Genomic DNA, 23,973 nt, shown 5'->3' with positions numbered 1-23,973 from the left:
GTTGACTCGTGTTTCGGGAGCGCTTAGTTACATGTGGGAACTAGTAAGATTTCATTTGTGCTGTCAAGATAAGAAAGAGTTTAGTATTTATAATACGTATTTAATGCCCTGTTTTTACTTGTATTTAATTAAGTTTACGCATCAGAAAGAACACAGACGCCGCCACACCTTCCCCAAAGCCTCGCTGGCAACATTTATCCCCCACCCCTTGCATTAGAAGTTCTTTGGCCACTTTTTAGCTCCCCCACCCCTTGCATTAGAAGTTCTTTGACCTCTTTTTAGCTCCCACACCCCTTGCATTAGAACTTCTTTGACCTCTTTTTAGCTCCCACACCCCTTGCATTAGAACTTCTTTGACCTCTTTTTAGCTTCCCCACCCCTTGCATTAGAAGTTCTTTGACCTCCTTTTAGCTCCCACACCCCTTGCATTTGAAGTTCTTTGAACTCTTTTTAGCTTCCCCACCCCTTGCATTAGAAGTTCTTTGACCTCTTTTTAGCTCCCACACCCCTTGCATTAGAAGTTCTTTGACCTCTTTTTAGCTCCCACACCCCTTGCATTAGAACTTCTTTGACCTCTTTTTAGCTCCCTCACCCCTTGCATTAGAAGTTCTTTGACCTCTTTTTAGCTTCCCCACCCCTTGCATTAGAGGTTCTTTGACCTCTTTTTAGCTCCCACACCCCTTGCATTAGAAGTTCTTTGACCTCTTTTTAGCTCCCCCACCCCTTGCATTAGAAGTTCTTTGACCTCTTTTTAGCTCCCCCACCCCTTGCATTAGAAGTTCTTTGACCTCTTTTTAGCTCTCCCACCCCTTGCATTAGAAGTTCTTTGACCTCTTTTTAGCTCCCACACCCCTTGCATTAGAAGTTCTTTGGCCTTTTTTTAGCTCCCACACCCCTTGCATTAGAAGTTCTTTGACCTCTTTTTCTCCCCCCCACCCCTTCCATTAAAGTTCTTTGACCTCTTTTTAGCTCCCACACCCCTTGCATTAGAAGTTCTTTGACTTCTTTTTAGCTCCCACACCCCTTGCATTAGAAGTTCTTTGATATCCTTTTAGCTGTCACACCCCTTGCATTAGAAGTTCTTTGACCTCTTTTTAGTTCCCACACCCCTTGCATTAGAACTTCTTTAACCTCTTTTTAGCTCCCACACCCCTTGCATTAGAAGTTCTTTGACCTCTTTTTAGCTCCCACACCCCTTGCATTAGAAGTTCTTTGACCTTTTTTTAGCTCCCACACCCCTTGCATTAGAACTTCTTTGACCTCGTTTTAGCTCCCACACCCTTGCATTAGAAGTTCTTTGCCCTCTTTTTAGCTCCCACACCCCTTGCATTGGAAATTCTTTGACCTCTTTTTAGCTCCCACACCTCTAGCATTATAGGTTCTTTGACCTCTTCTTAGCTCCCACGTTTCCATACATCTAGCATTAGAAGTTCTTTGACCTCTTTTTAGCTCCCACACCTCTAGCGTTAGAAGTTCTTTGACCTCCTTTTATCTCCGACACCTCTAGCATTAGAAGTTCTTTGACCTCTTTTTAGCTCCCACACCTCTAGCATTAGAAGTTCTTTGACTTCTTTTTACCTCACATCTCTAGCATTAGAAGCTCTTTGACCTCTTTTTAGCTCCCACACCTCTAGCATTAGAAGTTCTTTGACCTCTTTTTAGCTCCCACACCTCTAGCATTAGAAGTTCTTTGACTTCTTTTTAGCTCCCACACCTCTAGCATTAGAAGTTACTTGTCCTCTTTTTAGATCCCACACCTCTAGCATTAGAAGTTCTTTGACCTCGTTTTAGCTCCCACACCTCTAGCATTAGAAATTCTTTGACCTCTTTTCAGCTCCCTTACCTTAAGCATTAGAAGTTCTTGGACCTCTCTTTATAGTTCCTACACCTCATACACTAGAAGTTCTTTGACCTCTCTCTTTAGCTCCCACACTTCCAGCATTAGAAGTTCTTTGACATATACTTCTAGGTTCCATACTTTTAGCATTAGAGAGTCTTCGATCTATATTTTGAGGTGCCTTACTTCTAGCATTAGAGGCTCTCTATTTTTAGGTGTCTTACCTCTGGCATTAGAGGCTCCTCTTCGCTATTCTCTCCTGTCTTCTAGTTTTCAAGATCTTCTTTCATTAGATTATCTGTTTCTTTCGAGATTTCATTGTCTCTTTTCCTTAGTTCGTCAGTGTGCTTCCAGATTTCAAAAGAGATTTCAGTGTCGCGAGTCCTCACTTCGTCAGATTCCTCAAGGAAATCGAAGGCATTTATTCTTTACCTATCTGGGCAATGAGTAAAGAGATGAATACTATCGATTTCTCCGCATACACTATCATGCCAAAGTAAATGACGAGCAACATATATTTACCAATGTCGTCTGGATATGTACTTACTTCAATGGCGAATTTTGGGACAATCCTGTTGAAGAACTACACGTCACTCTCCGTTCAGTTGAACCATTCTGCCTCCATCCTCATACCCCGCAATCCGTTTTTGCACCGATACAAAGCCTCGTACTTTTTCCAAGAGTCTCCTTTAATAAGACATCTTCGCAAAAGCCCAAGCTAAGGATCCTTCAAGGCGCAAACATTATGATCTTCAAAGCTCAGCTGCCAACGGAAGATCCCGTGTCTTTCTATAGGTCGGGCGATATAAAACGAACGATCGGTAACTTCGGCAGCAACCAAAACCATCTGTAGTTGATGGTGTTCCGAAGACGTAACACATAATTCTTACCGGCAGCTTCCTATTCCGCCAGAACGCGATCTCTGTGAGTTAAGTGAAATCCTTCTCCCAGTCATCAACTCATTTCCTCTTACTCCTATTGACGCGCAATTCCTTGGTTAGATTTCGCCAGCTACATACAGATCATGTGAGGTGTTGCAGGCTACGTTTGAAAAAATGAAGATCAGGTCTTCAGAAGTCATTTGAAGCTCGGGAGGAGTTCAGGAATGCTCCTGGAAATTTCAGTTCTGGAGTCATTCAGAAATCCATGTGAAGTATACGGCTATGTCCTTTGAAGACTTTTGGAAATTCGGGAAAGTTTTCTTCCGAAACCGTTCTGAGATTCCGTTCTGGAGGCATTCATAATTTCATGCTAAGTCTATGGCTATTTTTTCTGAAGCCATTTGGAAATCCGGGAAAGTTTTCTTCCGATACCGTTCTGAGATTCCGTTCTGGAGGCATTCAGAATTCCATGCTAAGTCTATGGCTATTTCTTCTGAAGCCATTTGGAAATCCGAGAAGATTTTGTTCCGAATTCTTTTAGGACTCGCGAAAAATTCCATTCTTGTTTTAAACAACAACAACAACAACAACAATAATAATAATAATAATAATAATAATAATAATAATAATAATAATAATAATAATAATAATAAACTACGTGATTTGATTTATGGATTTGAGTTGAAAAGTTTTTAAGATGCTAAACGCTCAACTTTGCAGTTTGAAGGAAACTTCAAGATACCCGGACGAAGGGCGAAGGGTAATTGAGGTTTAAAGCAAATCGAATTGAAACAGTTGATTTCAGCTAAATTATTTCAGGTTTGGGATTTAGAACAATCTATTTTTGGTACGAATCGATATATATATATATATATATATATATATATATATATAATGTGTGTATATACATGCATGTATATAAGCTTTTGTAGTATATGAATATTTTTTGTATATATGTATAATTATACGATGTATATATACATGTACATACACAGACATATATACATACATATACATATATATGATATATATATATATATATATATATATATATATATATATATATATATATATACACACATACATATACATATATATAATATATATATACTGTATATATATAAGCTATATTTATATATGTGAACACAGTATATTTGCATGTACTCTACACACACATACACACACACACACACACACACACACACATATATATATATATATATATATATATATATATATATATATATATATATATATATATTTTATACATACATACATACATACATACATATATACTTTTTGTACATACATACATCCCTAAATACAGCTGCTTCGTATTCTCCCAACTGTTTATACATGCAAAAGCATGTAAAATGCATATCACCAAGTTATGGCTTAACCTTGATATTCCATCGAGATTCCAGGTGTGGACAAGATATCTGTCCGCAAACCACTGTACATTTTGTTCTTCAAAACGGAATAACATCTTGAAATCACGATCAAGTGTGGGTAAACGGGGCATTTATTGTCTAACATGCCTCACATCCACAAAATCTGCCATCGTGCTGAAAATCGGACAGAACAACCTTTCTCTTCGAACTGCAGTCTGCTACTGACCAGACTCGGCTTTTTCGAAGCATATGCTCTTTATATGAAGTAAAGGGTCTTCTTTATGTATAACCATTTACTTTTGTGTGTTTATAAGGATATGCTTTTGCTCTAAAAGTAGAAGCTTTTGCTTGAAATGTTTATGAATACAAGTAGAAGGATTTCCTTCATATTTTGCATGTATAAGCATATCCTTTTCTTTATGAATACCGCCCAATGTAAGCAGCTCTTCTAGGCGAAGGTCATTACAAAATCAAACCCTTGTTCTCTGGTCTTGGGTAGTGTCATAGCCCCTGTACCATGGTCTTCCACTGTCTTGGGGTAGACTTCTCTTGCACGAAGGAACACGCAGACACACTATTCTAGCTTATTTCTCTTCCTTTGGTAGACTTAGTTCTACTCTCTCTCTCTCTCTCTCTCTCTCTCTCTCTCTCTCTCTCTCTCTCTCTCTCTCTCTCTCTCTCTCTCTCTCTCTCTCAAGTTATTTCACTATGACATTAGATACAGTGTCATTTTATATTTTCATTTCTGTGCTTCACTGAAAATAATCCAAGCAGTATTTACATAAAATGCAGGTCAAAACTCTTGTTAAAAAAAAAAAAAACCGTATACATTTAGAATTCCAAACGGATAATGATGATTACAATGATTATTATTAGTTTTGTTGATGCATATTGTACCATTTTACTTTTAGGGCAGTTTATTTTGGAAGTGTGCATCTTCCCGTTCATTCCCGATGTTTTATCAATTTATACGTGGAAGAGTATTTTAGAAAGTTTACTTCTGGTAGCGTGTATTTCACAATGCATATTCTTCCATTCTACAATTTGAAGGGTATAGTTTACCCATTGTTTCTGTAAGTGCATACTTTACCTAGTTTATCACTGTTGTTTACCAATTTGATGATGAGGATATATTTTACCCGTCAACTTTTAGGCATTTACATTTTTCCAGTTTACATCTAGAAGTGTATGTTTTGCCACTTTATATTTTATCTAGATTCTCAGTCTAGTTCTATCTAAGATTACCTAGGAGTATTCATTTTACCAGATCATGCTGTGTTAAGTATATTGTACCTGTTTATACCTAGGAATATACATTCTACCAACTTACATTTGTATATGTTTTATCAATATTTTTGGGAATGCTTACTTTCCAGTTTGCTTTTGGAATGCACACTTTTCTAGTTTACATATGATGTATGGGTTTTATCAGTTTATTTATACGTGTTGGTATTTTAGCATATTATCTTTATTATATTGGGGCTATTAAATTTTGAGTTTTTACCACTGGTGATGTAGTTACAAATTTATACTTGTGTGTATATAAAATTGTAGTTAGTTAAGTTTTTGTGTATGAAGCTAAAACTTAGCCAATAAAGACTCAAGGAAGGAAGTTAGATGTTTGGCAGAAATGTGGATGATTTGATGGATGTGTTGAGTCACGAGAAGTGATAGGATCAGAAATGAGTATCCCATAGAGTCAGTCAAAGTAGAAGTGTCTAAAACAATTCGGCAAAGAAGACTATAATGGTTTGGATATGTCATGTGGAGAGATCATCGTGTATGCCGAAGGGTCATGGACATAGAGGTAGATGTAGGGAATGAGGAGGCAAAGTTCAGAGGAAAAGATAAAGATAAAGTAGCAAAAAGGATTAAGAGAACAAGATGCTCAGCATAGAGGAGAATGACGAAGTCTTATACGAAACAGCAACCCCACATAGAGATGGATAAAGGCTATAGACAGAACGACTTGGGTGTGTATATATTACCACAAATTTGTTGTCTGTTCCGCTTGTTAATTCGAACGAATGGAAGGGGAGAGACAAAGAGTTTCTGAAAATTAGGGCTGTTGGGTCATGGTTAGAGTAAGGCTTTGGAGTAAGGAATCTGAAGTACGATATTGGAAAACAAATTCTGTTTTTCATAGCGCTAGAATAATTCAATGACCATCTTTGTTTCTTTTTAACTGGGCAGCCATTATGCTCAAAATTTTACAAACACAAATAAAATCAAAGGCATATACAGTTAACCAACTTTTTATCATTTGTAACCGTTTACATTCTAATTTTTACTCATTACTTGTATAAACCTATTTTGAAGGATTTCCTTACTATTGGGACCTCCAATGTAGATGTATTTCTGGGACTCCTTTATAGCTACAATTGTGCTTTTTATATCCAGTTGACCTCCTTACGTCGAATTCAGGCCAATAGAACTCGAAATCCAACACAGATCTTGATAAATAATACTTATGATGATTTTCCTTTCTTTAGACGTTAATATTATAGGCCTTAATCTTAAATCCACTATGTTAGGATTCTCATAAGGGTCAGCTATATGTCTTGAACTATCATTTCAAAGTAGACCTGATATTTTTTTAATTCCAACCTCATTCCTCTTTCTTGAAATATTTTTCAACATACCAGGCAAAAAATCAATATTTGAATCACCACTATTCACATAGGTATACTATATATTGTAAGTGTTTTAAATTAGCAAAATTCAAATTATTTCATTCTCTTTAACAATAAAAATGCCGATTATACAGCAAAACCTTTGTAATCGTAAGACTTTCGGCATGAATACTCTTCTGCTACACAGTTTTCCGAAAGACAATCGGTCTGCAGCAATTTCTTAAGAGCACAAAAAGTAAAAAAGGACAATAATAAACGACTATTAGTCGGAATATATACTTACAATACACTGCACATAAGGTTGGAGCAAATTAAACAATATAAATGCAAAATCTTTTAGTTTATTTCTATTCTACAACAAGATACAAATTTTGAGTGAGAATATTCTTTTTCGATAAGTGTAAATTAGAAATCAAGCTAAACAGATTTAAACTTTGAATAATCAATAGACATTCATTTACTCTTAACATCGTTGCTGATTCGTCTAGAAAGGTCCATTCTCACGACTTCATGTTCAAGTATTATTATTATTATTATTATTATTATTATTATTATTATTATTATTATTATTATTATTATTATTATTATCATTATTATTACTATTAATATTACTATTACTATTATTTCTAAAAGGTTATCGTTTAGTAACTTTAGGCCCCTTGAGATTTCGCATTGGATTACAAAAACAAAATAATTGCCAACGTTCTTACGAATGAATTGTTCTACGTATATCTTAAATCGAAAGTTGGTCTTCTTTATCTGCCCCTTTACAATACCTAAGTAAACTAAGAATTCACTAAACGTCTCATCTGCATCTGAATCGAGGAATTCTATGAAATCATTGAACAAAGAATACCCATCTTGGGGATGTAGAAGGGAGTGTCTTTTTAACATAATTCTTGCTTCACACAAGAAGTAGGCTACACATTTAACTTCGTTATCTACAGAGGATCAGGGAACTACTCGAGCCTCATTAGCCTGTAGCTATATTTCGTTAGATAATCTCAAATCAGCTTGGATGAGTATACTGGGAAAAAATACCTTCCAACCCATTACAATTTTCATTCTTTTATTACAATGTAGCCAAACAATGATAGGATGTTCCATAAAAGTAACTAACTGTTTTAGCGAAAAGTAGTTTTAGCAAAGTACCCACTCGACCTTTTTTTCTCTCGAAAATCTTAATTTCGAACAATTAGTATTTCTACAAGAGGTTCTCTACCAATTATCTTTCCATAAATTCTACCACAGAAAGTCGCCAGATTTCCAAGACATTGAGCTCAGCTAAAGGCATAAAATCAGTTATCATTATTTTATATATTTGTATAATTGCATTTTACTTCAAATCTGGATACCTTATACCGGGTCAGTTATTGAGAGAAATAAAATATCGAAATTTCCAGTCCTTGACTAACCTTCTTTAAGAACATAACTTTAAAATCCAGAGAGAGAGAGAGAGAGAGAGAGAGAGAGAGAGAGAGAGAGAGAGAGTGTGTGTGTGTGTGTGTGTGTGTGTGTGTGTTTAGTTTAATTTAGTTTACCTGTCTCAGTTTTCTGTTTAGAAGAGAAGAGGAATCGGAAATAGAAAACGTACCTCTAGTAAATGGATGACATGTATAAATAGTTGGGTTATATCTTTTCCGGTAAATAGTGACACTTTTGAGTAATTACTCCATTTTTAATTTAGTATATATTTTTAATATATATAAAACGTACGCTGGAATCACGAACTATTGTTTAGTTGACTACTAGTATGTTGACGATGTCGATTCCAGATCGTTTAGTGAGGAAACCAGGCTAGTCTTTTTTTATGATTCTATAGTTTTTTTTTTTATGATTTTAACTTGTTTACCATATGGCGAATTGTTTTAAATTAGGTAAAAGTACTAGAGGAAAATAATAGCTTTGCATAATTTGGCAGTATATGGAGAAAGTGGTCTTGTAAACAAATACCAGATTTTGAATTTTTAGCATTTTTTAACACGGGCTCGTTGAAAGCAATTCCTATTGCAGTTTTCATCACACTTTACTCTAATTTAAGGAATTCACCATTTTACACCACATATTGCTCGTTTATTGTCAAATCCACACCATGAGAGCACTTAGAGAACAGGAAAGTCTTCAGTTTCCTCTTGAAAGCCTTAATATCTTTAGTCTTATGGATGTCTAGTGGGACCTCATTGTACAGGCTCCGGACAAGAGCCTTAGAAAGATATCTAGGTTCCAATAATTTGAAACCATCCGTAACTATTCTCGTGTCAACACGATTTATTGGCTGCACAGTATATGTAGCAATTCTCTTCGATATTTTGGACGTCCGGTTCGAATAATTTAGTGGGTTATTGTACATTTTTAAACTCAATTCTTGCTTTAATAGGCAGCCAGTGTAAATCAATTAATGTAGGAGTGATCCTTTCTCGAGGTGGGACACCTTTTATCAGTCTTGCTCCTTTGTTTTGTAATTTCTTATGTGTCACTTATGGTAAATTGTGGTAGATGCAGTTATTATAGTCAATCTGTGGTGAAAATATGATGGATAAAAAGTGGACTGTATACTTAATGTTGTTACTGACTCAAAAGCCGCTACAAATATCTTTTCGTAACAACTACCATTGCTCCCTTTACGGCCTCTCAGGAATAACGAGAGATTTCTCTCTCCAATAAACTATTAATTAGTGTAACCGATATTCAAAAAGCACAACAGTCATATAACTCTCAACAATAGGACTACACTAAGTCCTTTCATTTACTGAGCAGTCCCTGCTAACATGAACTCAGATTATAAGTTTCAATAAAATACGACGAGAGAAGTTTAATCTCTCTCTCTCTCTCTCTCTCTCTCTCTCTCTCTCTCTCTCTCGCACTCACGGGTAGACTTTCCGACCTTAGAGGACCGCAGTTGTAGTCTCGTTTTCTATAAGTTGTACAAACTTCTTAATATGAACACCTTGATGTTAAATAAGTATCAGATCAATTCTTAATTACCAACTATACATTAAAACATAAATCAATAAAGGATATCGAAACGCACTTGTTAATTTGCAGTCAATTAGTTTAATAACTAAAAGTTGAACATAAATGCGTGATTAAGCAAAGACAAACTCAAGGGGGTTTATAAGTCAATGGCACTGCAACAAAATTCGACAAGTCCAAAAAATAAGAGTAGATCACTACTTAGGATCTTATACACACACACAACCACCACCATGACGACCCAATAACAGACCGCCTTAAGTTTGAGCCCTGGGGCTCATGAGCAAAAGCTGTCTCTTTCGTCGTGCATTCGTGTTTTATACGATGAAGAGAGACAAGTTATACAATTACAGTAGATGCAAGACTGCTTACAAGATTCACATTAACACAAAAAACCTTTTAGTAAATCCAAAGATTGATGTCAAAAATAAAATCAAGACACATAGTGTGCAATTTCAAACATATTCTTTAAATACAATTAACTGGTTGGGGGTGTGCGACAAATTCAATCGTGATCAACGTCATAACCATATAGTGCACATACATACACGCACACACAAAAAAGGGTGATCTCAATGTGGGAACAAATTATCCTTGTCCGTCTTCTGACCTTTAACCTCTCCTAATCTCTTCCTAATGGGTACTCTGGCAAGGCGAAACAAGATGTTATGCTTGCCGGTGCTACTCTCCTAGTCCTCTAACGTAGAGGCATTAATCAAGATATGAAGGGGCATATGGAGGGCATTAATCAAGATATGGAGGGCATTAATCAAGATATGGAGGGCATTAATCAAGATATGAATTTAATTACTGTATCTGAACGTACTGTTGTGTAAACCCATTTCTTTGTGCTTAACCGCACTTCAAACACTACATACTAAAATCATAGTAGTACACACAAACAAACAAATTAATGTAAGAGTGTCATTTTCGAGTTAGATGTAGTTCTTTTAACTCTTATCATAACATGCAAAAAGAACATATCTAGAAATATCTTCATCATCAAGGGGATTTACAGGTGCATAGATTCATGAACAAACTATACTCTGCGTACTTATTACAGATTTTACACTTGATTCAACACTAATAACATTACATGCCCATTTTGGCATGGGACCAAAAATAACGGCACCAGCAGTACTACTAATCAAACCTATATCATCATAACTGGATTGACAATATACAAATGCATTATACTAATCAGCACCAATAATCAATCCTATGTCACTTAGAGTATCTGATTCAATATCCATATCTGCTAATTTAACACCTCGTTCTTGCAATCGCAGATATACGTTATGTAGTCCAGGTGTATGTATGGAAGTATTAACGTGATCACAAACAACTGCATTCAACTTAATACGTTTAGTACCCGCTTGAACCTTTACTCGTACTACATCAAACTGTTTAGTTTCAACCTTATCTCCAAATGGAATTAATGTTAGTCCCACTCGTTTTATTGGTACTAAGTTCAATTGTTCAACAACCTCTGGATTAATAAATGTTCTTTGGGATCCGCTGTCTAGAAATGCTCGAACCGAGAGCTGATTCTCTTCATTAGTCAAATGAAGTGTTGCTGTGGGTAATGCTGTCGGTCGAAGTGATACAATACTTTTAACAGTTACTTGATTACACTCAAATGAACGATGACCCTTTCTCAAACAACCAAATCATAATTGCAGTTCATAAATGCGTGCTCTTCCAGATTCTAAAGAGGCATATTTCGTACAGAGCTTGCCGCTGTGTTCACCTTGACAAAAACAACAACACAGTGTGTGTTTCTTAGGAGTGGCTTGTACTTTAGTTCTGAAAGCACCATTAGGCGAATGAGTCTTATGTTCGTTTTTCGGACCTTTGTTGCGATAGGGGCTGCCCTTATCAGAATTTGATGACCCTGAGGGAGGATCACACGTATCCTCTCCACCTAGAATCGCTATTAATTTTCTGATACCGTTTCTCACTTGATCAATACTAAGAATGTTAGTATCGTGCTTATGATACAAGTGTTTCTTGGTTTTGTTTGATAAGCAACGGATTACAATTTCCTTCTCATAAGGATCACCACCGGCTTGACCTGTTAAAATTACTAACTGTTGAGAGATAATATTCCATTCATTAAGGAAATCGGTCAGCTGATCCGCGTCATGTTCTGGATGTGGTAAATCCAACAACCGTCTTCTTAAACTCTGTTCTAATTTCGCGACATCGGAAAAACGGTCTTGAAGTTGGTTTAATGCCACGGCATAATTAGCCGGAGTTATAGCTAAACCCGCAATGGCTTCACGTGCCCTACCTCTAAGATAACCATTTAGCATAGTAAACTTGACGACATTGTTCATATCTTCCCTATCACGAATAACTGCTTTAAAGACAGTCCAAAAGGGAAGCCATTGTTCGATTTTCCCATCAAATTCAGGTATGATAATCTTGGGCATCGCTGGTTGTGGAATAACAGGATGAGGATCTTCTTCCCTATTGGTAAGTTCAACTGCTCTGTGTCGAGCGTAAGTGAGGAAATTCTCAGTTCTGGCTACAGTGTCCATTAAAACCTGACCGTTAATCTCTTTATAATATTCATTAGAGGTTGACCGTAACACATAGAAAGTTTCGTTTAGTGCCGCTAAATGTAGATGTATGCTCTTAGTAGAAGACTGTTCGACATTTGGTACCTCACTCAGAAGTTGTTCAACTTGTCTTATAGCATTCTCATACAAAATGAATGCGAGACTACAATCCTCTGCAGACATCGTGATAAAATATTCAAGTCAAAATCACCTACAAAACCCAATAATAATGTCAATAATGACAAGGTAAATCTTCAAAACATCAGAGTAGACAACACTGCAAAAAGGGGTAAACACTTGTCAAAAACTTACTCTTCAAACATTGAGGTAGACAACACTGCTTGAAACATAAATACACGAAGGTAAAACACTTCAGTCAACAACTATGTTCTACAAAAATAATTAACGAATTCATCAAAAATTCAATTTGCAATGAGACTGTAAAATTACCCGTCGTCTCGTTACACCTGAGTAGTTTCTTGTGAACCATGAACCACATCTACTTCAAAACAAAATGAGAATGACACTCACCTGGTTACCGACCTGTTACTTCGAGATGTCGTGTGGGGGTGTGTGTGGTAACTCAGAAAACAATGTGCCAAAATAAAACTCTTTGTAAGGGGACAAATGCTTAAAAGACTCATCAAACAAGTCTGATAAAGATCGATCTGATTCTAAATTACAAAAATCCAAAATTATGTGTTCAGTATTCTGAGTACTAAAAAAATCGGTAACTAATAATCTTGCATTGATCCTTACACGCGTAATCCAGCATAATTAATCCGCGTGAAAATCATCCGGTTTGAAGGACCAAAAAAAGGAAGGCTGTGGTGAAAAATATGATGGATAAAAAGTGGACTGTATACTTTTATGTTGTTACTGACTCAAAAGCCGCTACAAATATCTTTTCGTAACAACTACCACTGCCCCTGAACGGCTTCTCAGAAATAACGAGAGATTTCTCTCTCTAATAAACTATTAATTAGTGTAACCGATATTCAAAAGCACTACGGTCATATAACTCTCAACAATAGGACTACACTAAGTCCTTTCATTTACTGAGCAGTCCCTGCTAACATGAACTCAGATTATAAGTTTCAATAAAATACGACGAGAGACAAGTTTAATCTCTCTCTCTCTCTCTCTCTCTCTCTCTCTCTCTCTCTCTCTCTCTCGCACTCACGGGTAGACTTTCCGACCTTAGAGGACCACAGTTGTAGTCTCGTTTTCTATAAGTTGTACAAACTTCTTAATATGAACACCTTGATGTTAAATAAGTATCAGATCAATTCTTAATTACCAACTATACATTAAAACATAAATCAATAAAGGATATCGAAACGCACTTGTTAATTTGCAGTCAATTAGTTTAATAACTTTACGACAAGTCCAAAAAATAAGAGTAGATCACTACTTACGATCTTATACACACACACACAACCACCACCACGACGACCCAATAACAGATCGGTTCAAGTTTGAGCCCTGGGGCTCATGAGCAAAAGCTGTCTCTTTCGTCGTGCATTTGTGTTTTATACGAGGAAGAGAGACAAGTTATACAATTACAGTAAATGCAAGACTGCTTACAAGATTCACATTAACACAAAAAAACCTTTTAGTAAATCCAAAGATTGATGTCAAAATAAATTCAAGACACACAGTGTGCAATTTCAAACATATTCTTTAAATACAATTAACTGGTTGGTGGTGTGCGACAAATTCAATCGTGATCAACGTCATAACCATTTAGTGCACATACATACGCGCACACACAAAAAAGGGTGATCTCAATGTGGGAACAAATTATCCTTGTCCGTCTTCTGACCTTTAACCTCTCCTAATCTATGGCAAGGCGAAACAAGATGTTACACTAGCTGGTGCTACTCTCCTAGTCCTCTAACGTAGAGGCATTAATCAAGATATGAAGGGGCATATGGAGGGCATTAATCAAGATATGAATTTAATCACTGTATCTGAACTGTACTGTTGTGTAAACCCATTTCTTTGTGCTTAACCGCACTTCAAACACTACATACTAAAATCATAGTAGTACACACTAACAAACAAATTAATGTAAGTGTGTCATTCTCGAGTTAGGTGTGGTTCTTTTAACTCTTATCATAACATGCTAAAAGAACGAACGTATTTCTACAAAATATGAAAACATGCAAATTTTGGTATCATGAATAAAAACAACTTCAGTAACATAATTTCGTTTGTCATTTACTTTACAAACGACAATTCCCAATAATAATCAGTCAATAATTTCTACGAAACATGCAATACTAACAACCTTACGCTAATAAGTAGATTATGATTGTACAGATGAATACACAAAAGACGTTATATTAAATTGTTGTGAGAAGAATTCCTCACACCATCATAGTAATAACATAGTTTATCACAATTTTCTTTACGGAATGTCCATCCAGGTATTTCTCTATAAAAAGGATGTTTCTAAGATGATAGCCAGTAGTTTTTACTAATTATTTATTTGTGCATTTTAAGACAGGTTATAGTTAAGATAGTTAAGAGATACTCCTAGATCGCGAACTTTTAGTAGATATCGGGGCAGAAATGTTATTAATGTTGATTTGAATATCACTCAAGTTTGTACATATGTATGTATGTATTTAATATATATACATATATATATATATATATATATATATATATATATGTATATATATATATATATATATATATATATATATATATATATATATATATATATATAATGTATGTATATCATCTCCTACGCCTATTGATGCAAAGGGCCATGGTTAGATTTCGACAGTCATCTCTATCTTGAGATTTTATATTAATACTTCTTTCATCATCTTCCACTTCACGCTTCATAGTCCTCAGCCATGTAGACCTGGGTCTTCCAACTCGTCTAGTGCCTCGTGGAGCCCAGTTGAATATTTGGTGAACTATTCTCTCATGGGGAGTGCAAAGAGCATGCCCAAACTATCTCCATCTACCCCTCACCATGATCTCATCCACATATGGCACTCGAGTAATCTCTTATAGTTTCCTTTCGAATCCTGTTCTGTCATTTAACTCCCAATATTCTTCTGAGGACTTTGTTCTCAAATCTTCAAAATCTGTTGGATATTGTTTCATTGCTATACCACGAATCATGTCCATACAGTAACACCGGTCTCACTAAACTGGTATATAGCCTGATTTTTATATGTAATTTCAGGCAATTTGATTTCCAAATTTTACTTAACCTAGCCATTGTATGATTTGATTTTTTTTCAGTCTTTCATTAAACTCAAATTCTAAAGATCCTGTATTAGGGATCATAGTTCCTACATATTTAAATGATTCTACAAATTAATCCTTTCTCCTTCCAATGATATTTCATCTTCCATTCCATATTACGTTCTCATCATCTGTCTTACTTCTATTTATCTTGAACCTAACCTCAAGTGATATTTCATCCATTTAGGTAAGCAAGCTTTGCAAGTCTTGTGGTGTTCTGCTAATAAGGACAGCGTCATCAGCATACTCTAGATCAGCTAATTTCCTGTTTCCAATCCAGTCCAATCCTTCTCTACCATCTCCAACTATTCTATGCATTACAAAATCAATGAGGAGGATAAATAACATAGGTTACAGCATATTCCCTTGGAGTACTCCAGTGTTCACTGGAAATTCGTTTGATAGGACCCCACTAACATTAACTTTGCACTTGTTATGCTCATGAACAGACTTAACCAAATTTACATATTTAAGAGGAACTCGATAATAACACAGGACTCTCCACAAAATTGGCCGACGCATACTAGTCCACAAATGCCATATCAAGAGTGGATTTCTATATTCTACACATTGCTATACCGCATGTCTTAGAATGAATATTTGGTTCGTACAGCTTCTACCCTTTTCTAAATCCTGCTTGTGCATCTCTCTCATATTCTAGAAGCTTTGATTTATTAAACCTAAGTATTCTTTCTACATTTTTGTTGTGTACTTTGTTTTAATTTGAGTGCGGCAATGAGCTGGTATTAACTGCCAATATCTGCACCTCTATAGCTTCTTACATTTCTCAGAGTCCTGGCAACAGGGTGATAGATTGGGTTGTAGGCAATAGACAAGATGTCTTTTCAGCATTTATTCCTGCTGTTTGTCGGATGATCTTACTGGGATTAATATGGACCGGCAGGGGTCACTTGCCTTAGATAACCACTGCACATCACAAGGAACTGGCTATCCTTTAAAGAATTTACCCAAGGAATCCTCTATGGATTTAGTCAGTTTATATATATATATATATATATATATATATATATATATACATTATATATATATATATATATATATATATATATATATATATATATATATATATATATATATAATGTATAGACATTTATTTATTTATTTATCTCCTGTCACGATGAGTGGCAACCATTCAGAAAGCACAATCTTCAAATTGCCCAAACTGCCGTGTGGTAGTTAGGAAAGGGGTACGGAGGGAAGGGTTGAATCTGTTTGTGTGTATGTCTATCTACATATTTAGCCATCGTTTTTGACGGGTCGCGTACACTAGTATATAAATATATATGTATATTTCTTTAAAGTCACGCTCAGTGGCATTACCTGACGTGTAAGTACCCGGTTTCTCTCCCGTCTCTCGGGTAGGGGAGGTAGAGTACTCATACCCTGGTGTGAGGGGTTACCTTATGAGGTACACTCAGAAACCACATCTCCCACAAATTATCGAAAATGCCGTGTTGTAGTTAGGGAAAGGGGATGGGGTTGGGATGGGAATTTGTGTGCGCGCCTGTGTGTGCATATCTATCTAAATATTTAGCCTTTGTTTTTTGAGGGATTGTGTACAACAGTAGTACTGGTGTTTTTCCATAATTCAGGTGTTCAATAACATATTCCATTACATGGGTTAAAACTAATTTGTGTGCACAGTATTATACTGATTAAATGATGGTAGAAGTAGAATTGGTGATATTTCATCTACATATACCTACAGTACATGCTTAAGCCAGTTAAGCTGCATATAATAGTTTCTTCATAGCCGTGTTTGATTTTTCCTTTGTCATATTTCTTGTGATTGCATTTCGATAACAATTATCCATTTGCCCTGTTTATCAAAAGAAGATGGTTGCAAATGGGAGGACCTCAGTTCCTAAAGGTCATGGGATTTTCTGATTTCAGTGTTCAAATACACTTTATACCCTCATTACCAAATTTACGACCACTTTGTAAGTGAAATTAATATGATTGTCTTTGAGATGCAGTTGGTTTGAAGACACTTCTTGAAAGTGACAATGCTAACTTCATCATACACAGGCACAATCGCCAAACTATGCTGGCACGCAAATGATTTTCATAAGATATACTCATTTCGACGAGACAGTTTGCTTAAGCAGGTACACTTAAGCTTTAAGTGATGCCTTACTTAAATGTATTATTTAAATGTCTTTGCAAGCGTCCTTTTGGCTACTATATGCACTTAGATTTTAAACCTACAACTCGATCTGTGTTTCCTCTTCCTTTCTTTCATTTTGACCTTTACTTTCTACTGCAACTGCAGGGTTTTCCTGCCTTTTCTCGCTTGCTCTGCAGGTCCTCCCAGGCCCCATTGGTGGGCCTTATACACTAGATTTATAAATCCAATCCCTACTCTCTCAAAAACCCAACAAATAACCCAAGACATTGTCACTGAGATTTGCATATGGAACTAGGTATCAGGTAGTCTCTTTTTGGAATCGGTATTGTGTATGGTTTGGCTAGAATCTACTCAAAGATACTGTAGTCTTATTACATATTCTTAGTATTTCATATGTAAAATAGGTCATAAAATATTAATATAGCTTAGACGTGCCATCCAGTCACTTCGTCTTAAATTTTATTGTCATAAATAAAATTATATTTGGATTATATTTCTCTATATATTATTACGTACTATATATTTTGTAGTGCGTGTTTCTGTACATAATGATCTAGTAATTCTTATTCAAAACCATATCTGGCTTCCGTATGAAAATAGGATATTTTGAATAGTTATGATAAAAATTGAGAGTTGACTATTTTCAAAAAATAATCTCATGATTATCAAAAGTAAACAGGATATTTATAAAACACACATTAAAATGCTGTTGTTTCTTCTCTTCCTACAGAAACTTCCCAGGGTATCTACCAGATTTAAATTCTGTGAATGGTAAGTAAATGACAAATAGTATTTTTTTGGTCTTTAAAAACCCTTAACGTTATACCATTCTCAATACGAAAGACGGTTGTGATTAAGAAACCAGTCAGGATGCAACGAAGAGGTGGTTTATATATAAGTATTTACATAATTGTAAAGATGAATCATAGAGGTTGAGGTGATGTGGATTGAAAATGTGGTTGGGTGAGAGTTAGAAAATATGGGCTTAGGGCTAACGAGAGAGAGAGAGAGAGAGAGAGAGAGAGAGAGAGAGAGAGAGAGAGAGAGATATGGTGTGATGTGATGTGTAGAGGAGTTTGACGCTGATAGGTTTCTTAAAAAGTTGGATGTAGTCTAAATGGTGCTGTGACCATTTTCTTGTCTGTTCTCTACTAGTTAATCCAAAATCTATGACGTTAATGTAAATTAGAAATAGAAATGCGCCAAGGATGGATTCTTGGGGAATTCCGCTTGTAACAGCTGCTCACTTTGAGTCTTCATTGATTACAACTTTCTGTTTGCCAGCCAACCTTATTGCATCTATTACAATAGATTCAAAAATTTTGCAATGCACTGAGGTTAGACACACAGGTCTGTAGTTGCCAGGTTCTTCTTTTGGCTCCTTCTTGTAGATTGGAGGAACATCGCCAACTTTCCATCCTTTTGGTGCATTTCTTTCGTTGGCTGTATTTCGGAAAATTTTGTAAAAGTGTTGGGATAATCTCTTCTTCTAAGTCTATAATCTCTCTTGGATGAATATCATCTGGACCTGGTGCCTTAGACTTACAAAATCCCTTTTTTTTCATTTTACATCTTTTAGTGTAAAGGTAATTCTGTTTAGTGGGTTTGACCCTTCACATTTAATAGCTGGTTAGGGGAGGGTCGTTGATTTTTCCCTAGCGAATACGGTTGTGAAATTGCATTCATCAGTTCGGCCTTTTCCAAATAATTTGTTATAAGATTACCCTTTAAGTCTCGTAATGGGGTAATGCTGCTTTTGATAGGTTCTCTACTGTTTACATATGAAAAAAAGTTTTCTTAGCTGAAGCCTCTTTTTCTCTTCTAATTTTTGGCCTTTCTAACTAGTTTATCTACATTTCTGCTTAACTTTCTGTGCTAGGAATTTTCGCGACTTGAAAGCTGTGGACCCATTAATTTATATTTCTTGTCTAGGCTTCTTATTGCATTTGCTATTTTTCTGTTGAACCATTTGGGTTGTGGAGTTCATTTGGTAAAATTTTTCTATGTTGTATACGTTTCGTCCTTTTTTTTTTCTTAATTTATTTCTACAAGGGAATCCTATTGTGTATCTAAGTTCCCTGCTTTGTCGTATAAAAAATTTTGGTGTATGCTTTCAATTGTATCCAGTTACCCTGTCTTTAGTTTATTTATTTATTTTTTTTCTTCAATTTTTCTTTCTTTTAGATGAGGAATACTTACCTGGAATCTAACTAATCTGTGGTCACTTTTACCAATATGTTCCCCTACTGAGTTACTGGATACTAAGTTTTCTTCTGTTGTTAGCACAACACATAGTAAGCTGTTTCCCCTAGTTGGGTTATTAACCCATTGATAGAAGAATTCATTTATGACAAATTCTAGTAGCCCATGATTTATAGTGTCCCACTTTACTGCTGCATTAAAGTCTAACATTAAGACAGCTAGCTTATTGTTCATTTCTTGTCCAAGTTGCCTGTACACCTCTTCGCTTGTTCTTGCGAGTGATGTGGTGGTCTTTATATTTATTGTATGGACATATTTTTTCCTATGGAGTTAATATTTGCACCTGTCACTTCCTATTTGGTTTCTAATTTAATTTCTATTAGGTTTAGGTGAGTTTTAACATAGAGCACTACCCCTCCACCTTTTTTTTTTCTTTTTATTTTGGGTAAGGCAGTCCCTGAAAAGCTTCAAACCTGGAATTTTGTATTTTCCTATATAATCCTCTTGTTTTTTTTTTCTTGAATCCAGGTCTTGGTAATGCCTATGACCTCTAGTTTCTCACTAGCTATCCTTGCCCCGAAGTTTTCAATTTTTTCTAACTGATTGAGCATTGAATTGAGCCACTGATTTACGAATGTTTTTGTTGTACTTTTACCTGCATTTTCTAAATTTTCTGCCAAATTTCCTCTAATAATGTTGGAGTATTTTCTAAGGGTTGAGTTTGTCCTTCGTCTACTGCGTTCCTTAAGTAATTGTACAGGTTGAGGATAAGTTGGTTTCCGTATACTCTCTTACCTTCTTCACTAAAGTGTATTCCATCTCTTTTGTATAATTTTCTCTTGCTGTAGAAAGTTTCCCAAGGATCTATTAAATTTAATTTTATCTTTTCTGGCACATGGACTTAAGCCTTTCATTTATCCCTTTGGTCATACTGAGGGTGAAGTGGCTGACATAGAGTCTCCGGAGAATACCTATAACCATTTTATTATTAGTCTTGTTCCTAGCTGTTTAAAAAAAAAAAAATATCTAGCTGTTTAACCAAAGGTTCTGTTTAGCCAGCAGCATCCTTCTAAGGAATAGCTTCCGGTTGCTTGAACAATGATAATGGTCTTCTTGTTCTCTGTTGTAGTTTTACTAACTACTATTTCTATTGTCTGTGTTGGCCCTATGCCATGCAGTCTCCAATAAAGACAGTCTCATCTTCCTCTTCAACTGCTTGGAGGGAGAATCTGTTTCAGGTGGCAGTTTCATTTCTAGTGTGTTTCATGAACTCTCTGTTTTTGTTGGTACCTATTTCCTCTTTAGGTTCTGCCCTTGATTTTACCTCATTTTGTATTTCTTGGATACTAATCCCATTTTCTACAATATCGTCTATGACTCTGTTTCTTATTTCTAACTGTTGGAACTTGGATATAATCTCCGTGAGCGACGTTCTTTGAAGTCGATGCACCATTTGTTTATCTGGTAATTTTCATATATGTGCTTTAACTTCAGTTTCTCACTCATCTTTCTTTCTTCTTTGATATTGTCTAATGCGTATCTATTTGGAAATCTCAGCTGATAGTTACCCACCTGCTGCCGTATCCACTTAATACTGGATGACTTTCCATCCTTTCTCCCCCAACCTCCCATAAGTGCTACCATAAGCTCAAGTGCTCCAACAAGGAAAGGATGAACAATATAAAATATATTAAAGAACAGTAACAAGATTAAAATAATCTAACATTTATAGACTATCCAAAAAAAAAAGCAAGAAGAGGAGAAATAAGATAAAAAAGTGTGCCTGAGTGAACCCTCAAGCAAGAGAACTCTACCCCAAGACAGTGCAAGCCCATGGTACAGAGGCTACGGCACTATCCAAGATTAGAGAACAATGGTTTGATTTTGGAGTGTCCTTCTAGAACAGCTGTTTACTACAGCTAGAGAGTAGCTACTGAACAATTATAATGCAGTAGTTATGCTCCTGAGTGAAGAAGAATTTTTTGGTAATCTAAGTGTTGTCAAGTGTATGAGGACAGAGGAGAATGGGGAAAGAATAGGCCATACTATTTGGTGTATGTGTAGGCAAAGAAAAAAGGAGCCGTAACCACGGAGATGATCCAATGCAGTTCTGTCTGGCCAGCCAAAGGACCCAGTAGCTCACTAGTAGGAGCATCTCAACGGGTGGTTGATGACCTAGTTAAACTACTACCTACTACACGGTTGAGATGTCCCTATTACCTTATATGTGAGAGAGGCGAAGAGTTTAAATGTTCCCATCCCACATTCATGGCTGCCACATACAAAAATCACATTCCTTCCCATTCAAATCACTTAAACGCCATACGTTTTTTAGCCTTTTCTCTCTGCCTGCTTTGTTGAAGGTAATACAAAGCACGCGAACACTCAACACATATGGTATACCTGTCTAGTCCAAGTTTAAAGAACACGCATTTAAATAATTTAGGGATGATTTTATCTGTCAGCTCTTGGTATTATAGTTTTCATTGAGACCTATGCAGAATCTCTCTCTCTCTCTCTCTCTCTCTCTCTCTCTCTCTCTCTCTCTCTCATATATTCTTTATTTAAGCCCCAACATAATTAGATTATTTATCTTAGTCTAAAATCATTATTCCAGCTTTACCCAACCTATAGTACTTTCAAAACTTTTCTTCAAAAGTGAATTTTAATCTAAAAATCAGGCGGAATTCCTCCTACCCTTCTTGGTTTGCGATCGACGCCCATACAATTGGTGGCATAATTCCCTTTCCCATATAAAGGTTATCTTCCATACATAATACAGAGCAAGTCTGGCTATATATTGTATATAAATATATGAGTATTGAGTATATTTTCCGGTCACGTTCAGCGACAAAATGTATAATTACAGGTCTCTCCCCGTCTCTCGGGTATAGGGAGAGGGAATAGACATACCCTGGTGAGAAGGGATATAGTTAGGAAAGGGGAAGTGGGTGGGAAGGGTTGAATCTGTGTGCGATTGTGTGTACTCATCTAAATATTTAGCTATCATTAAGACGTGTCGCGTATACTAGTATGATATTATTTTGCCTTTTCCGTAGTATTTGTATAAACCCAATTTGCAACTTTTGTTTTTTAAAGCATTGTCTTCTCTCGCACATATGTCTTGATCGCTTTTAATCCTCCTATCATCGACCTTGTATCTCTCTCTCTCTCTCTCTCTCTCTCTCTCTCTCTCTCTCTCTCTCTCTCTCTCTCTCTGTATTTTTTTTTCAATTTGAAATCTCACTCTTTTGTCTTTTCATTCATTTTATAGGGTTTTGGGTTTTTATGATAGCTTGTGATTATTCATAAAAGGTTTCTTATGAATTTCAGAAGATATTTTAAGCCTTATATTTTTTTGCTAATTTTATAAAGGTATTACAGGTTTATCTTATTAAGGATGTTTTCTTTATTTTATAAATGACATTTTATGCTCATTTTATTGTGTAATTTATGTTTAAGAATATTTCATTCCTTGGAAAGTTGCTAATGATTAGAAATATTTGGAGAATATAGTAATATTGGTAAATACGACAGGAACCAACTTCAAAAAATCTCATACGGACATTCTTTATACTGAATAAGCTATCACTGAGAACGTCTTTAGCTTCAGTCATTAATGAAGAACTGCCATGAAAATCTAATTAATTCCTAAGTCTCAGTCAATTTTGAATCCTCAATTTGTTTATAAACAATTAGGAATTGAGTGTAATTGCCTTAAGGACAGTGTTAGAATTGTTTGGAATGACGTCAACGGGTCCCAGCAAATGGGAGGATAGCAGTCGAATCCGCAGGTATGGTGGTTGCCTCTGATTGGCTGGCAATGAAGAAAGATTTTCCGTTTGCCAAATTAACCCAGTGATACTTTCGAGCCGGGAGACTGTTGATACTTTCCAAGATTGTGTGTATTGCAGTGCTTAGATTTAATCATGTAAGTAATTGCAAACGTTTTTATCATAGTTTATTACGGAAGAGCTTTTCTAATATTGTTAAACTATAACTTAACCCATTTTGTTCTGGTTAATATTACATCTGGGAAGGCGAACTACCTGTTCCTATTAGATATATTTTTT

The 23,973-nt window shown here is 35.8% G+C and overlaps 1 long non-coding RNA gene across 1 annotated transcript in view; it reads left to right on the top strand.

Annotated features, from left to right (window-relative positions):
- LOC137634177 (uncharacterized) overlaps positions 1-23,973 on the top strand; it is a 68,329-nt gene that overhangs the window by 24,072 nt on the left and 20,284 nt on the right. Inside the window, exon 2 of the long non-coding RNA XR_011042473.1 lies at positions 18,429-18,469. This is a non-coding gene — a long non-coding RNA (uncharacterized lncRNA). The remainder of the gene's footprint in view (positions 1-18,428; positions 18,470-23,973) is intronic.

The sequence above is a fragment of the Palaemon carinicauda genome, chromosome 44, assembly GCF_036898095.1.
Source record: "Palaemon carinicauda isolate YSFRI2023 chromosome 44, ASM3689809v2, whole genome shotgun sequence".
Lineage (NCBI taxonomy): Eukaryota > Metazoa > Arthropoda > Malacostraca > Decapoda > Palaemonidae > Palaemon > Palaemon carinicauda.
This window is presented reverse-complemented; position numbering and strand designations above follow the sequence as displayed.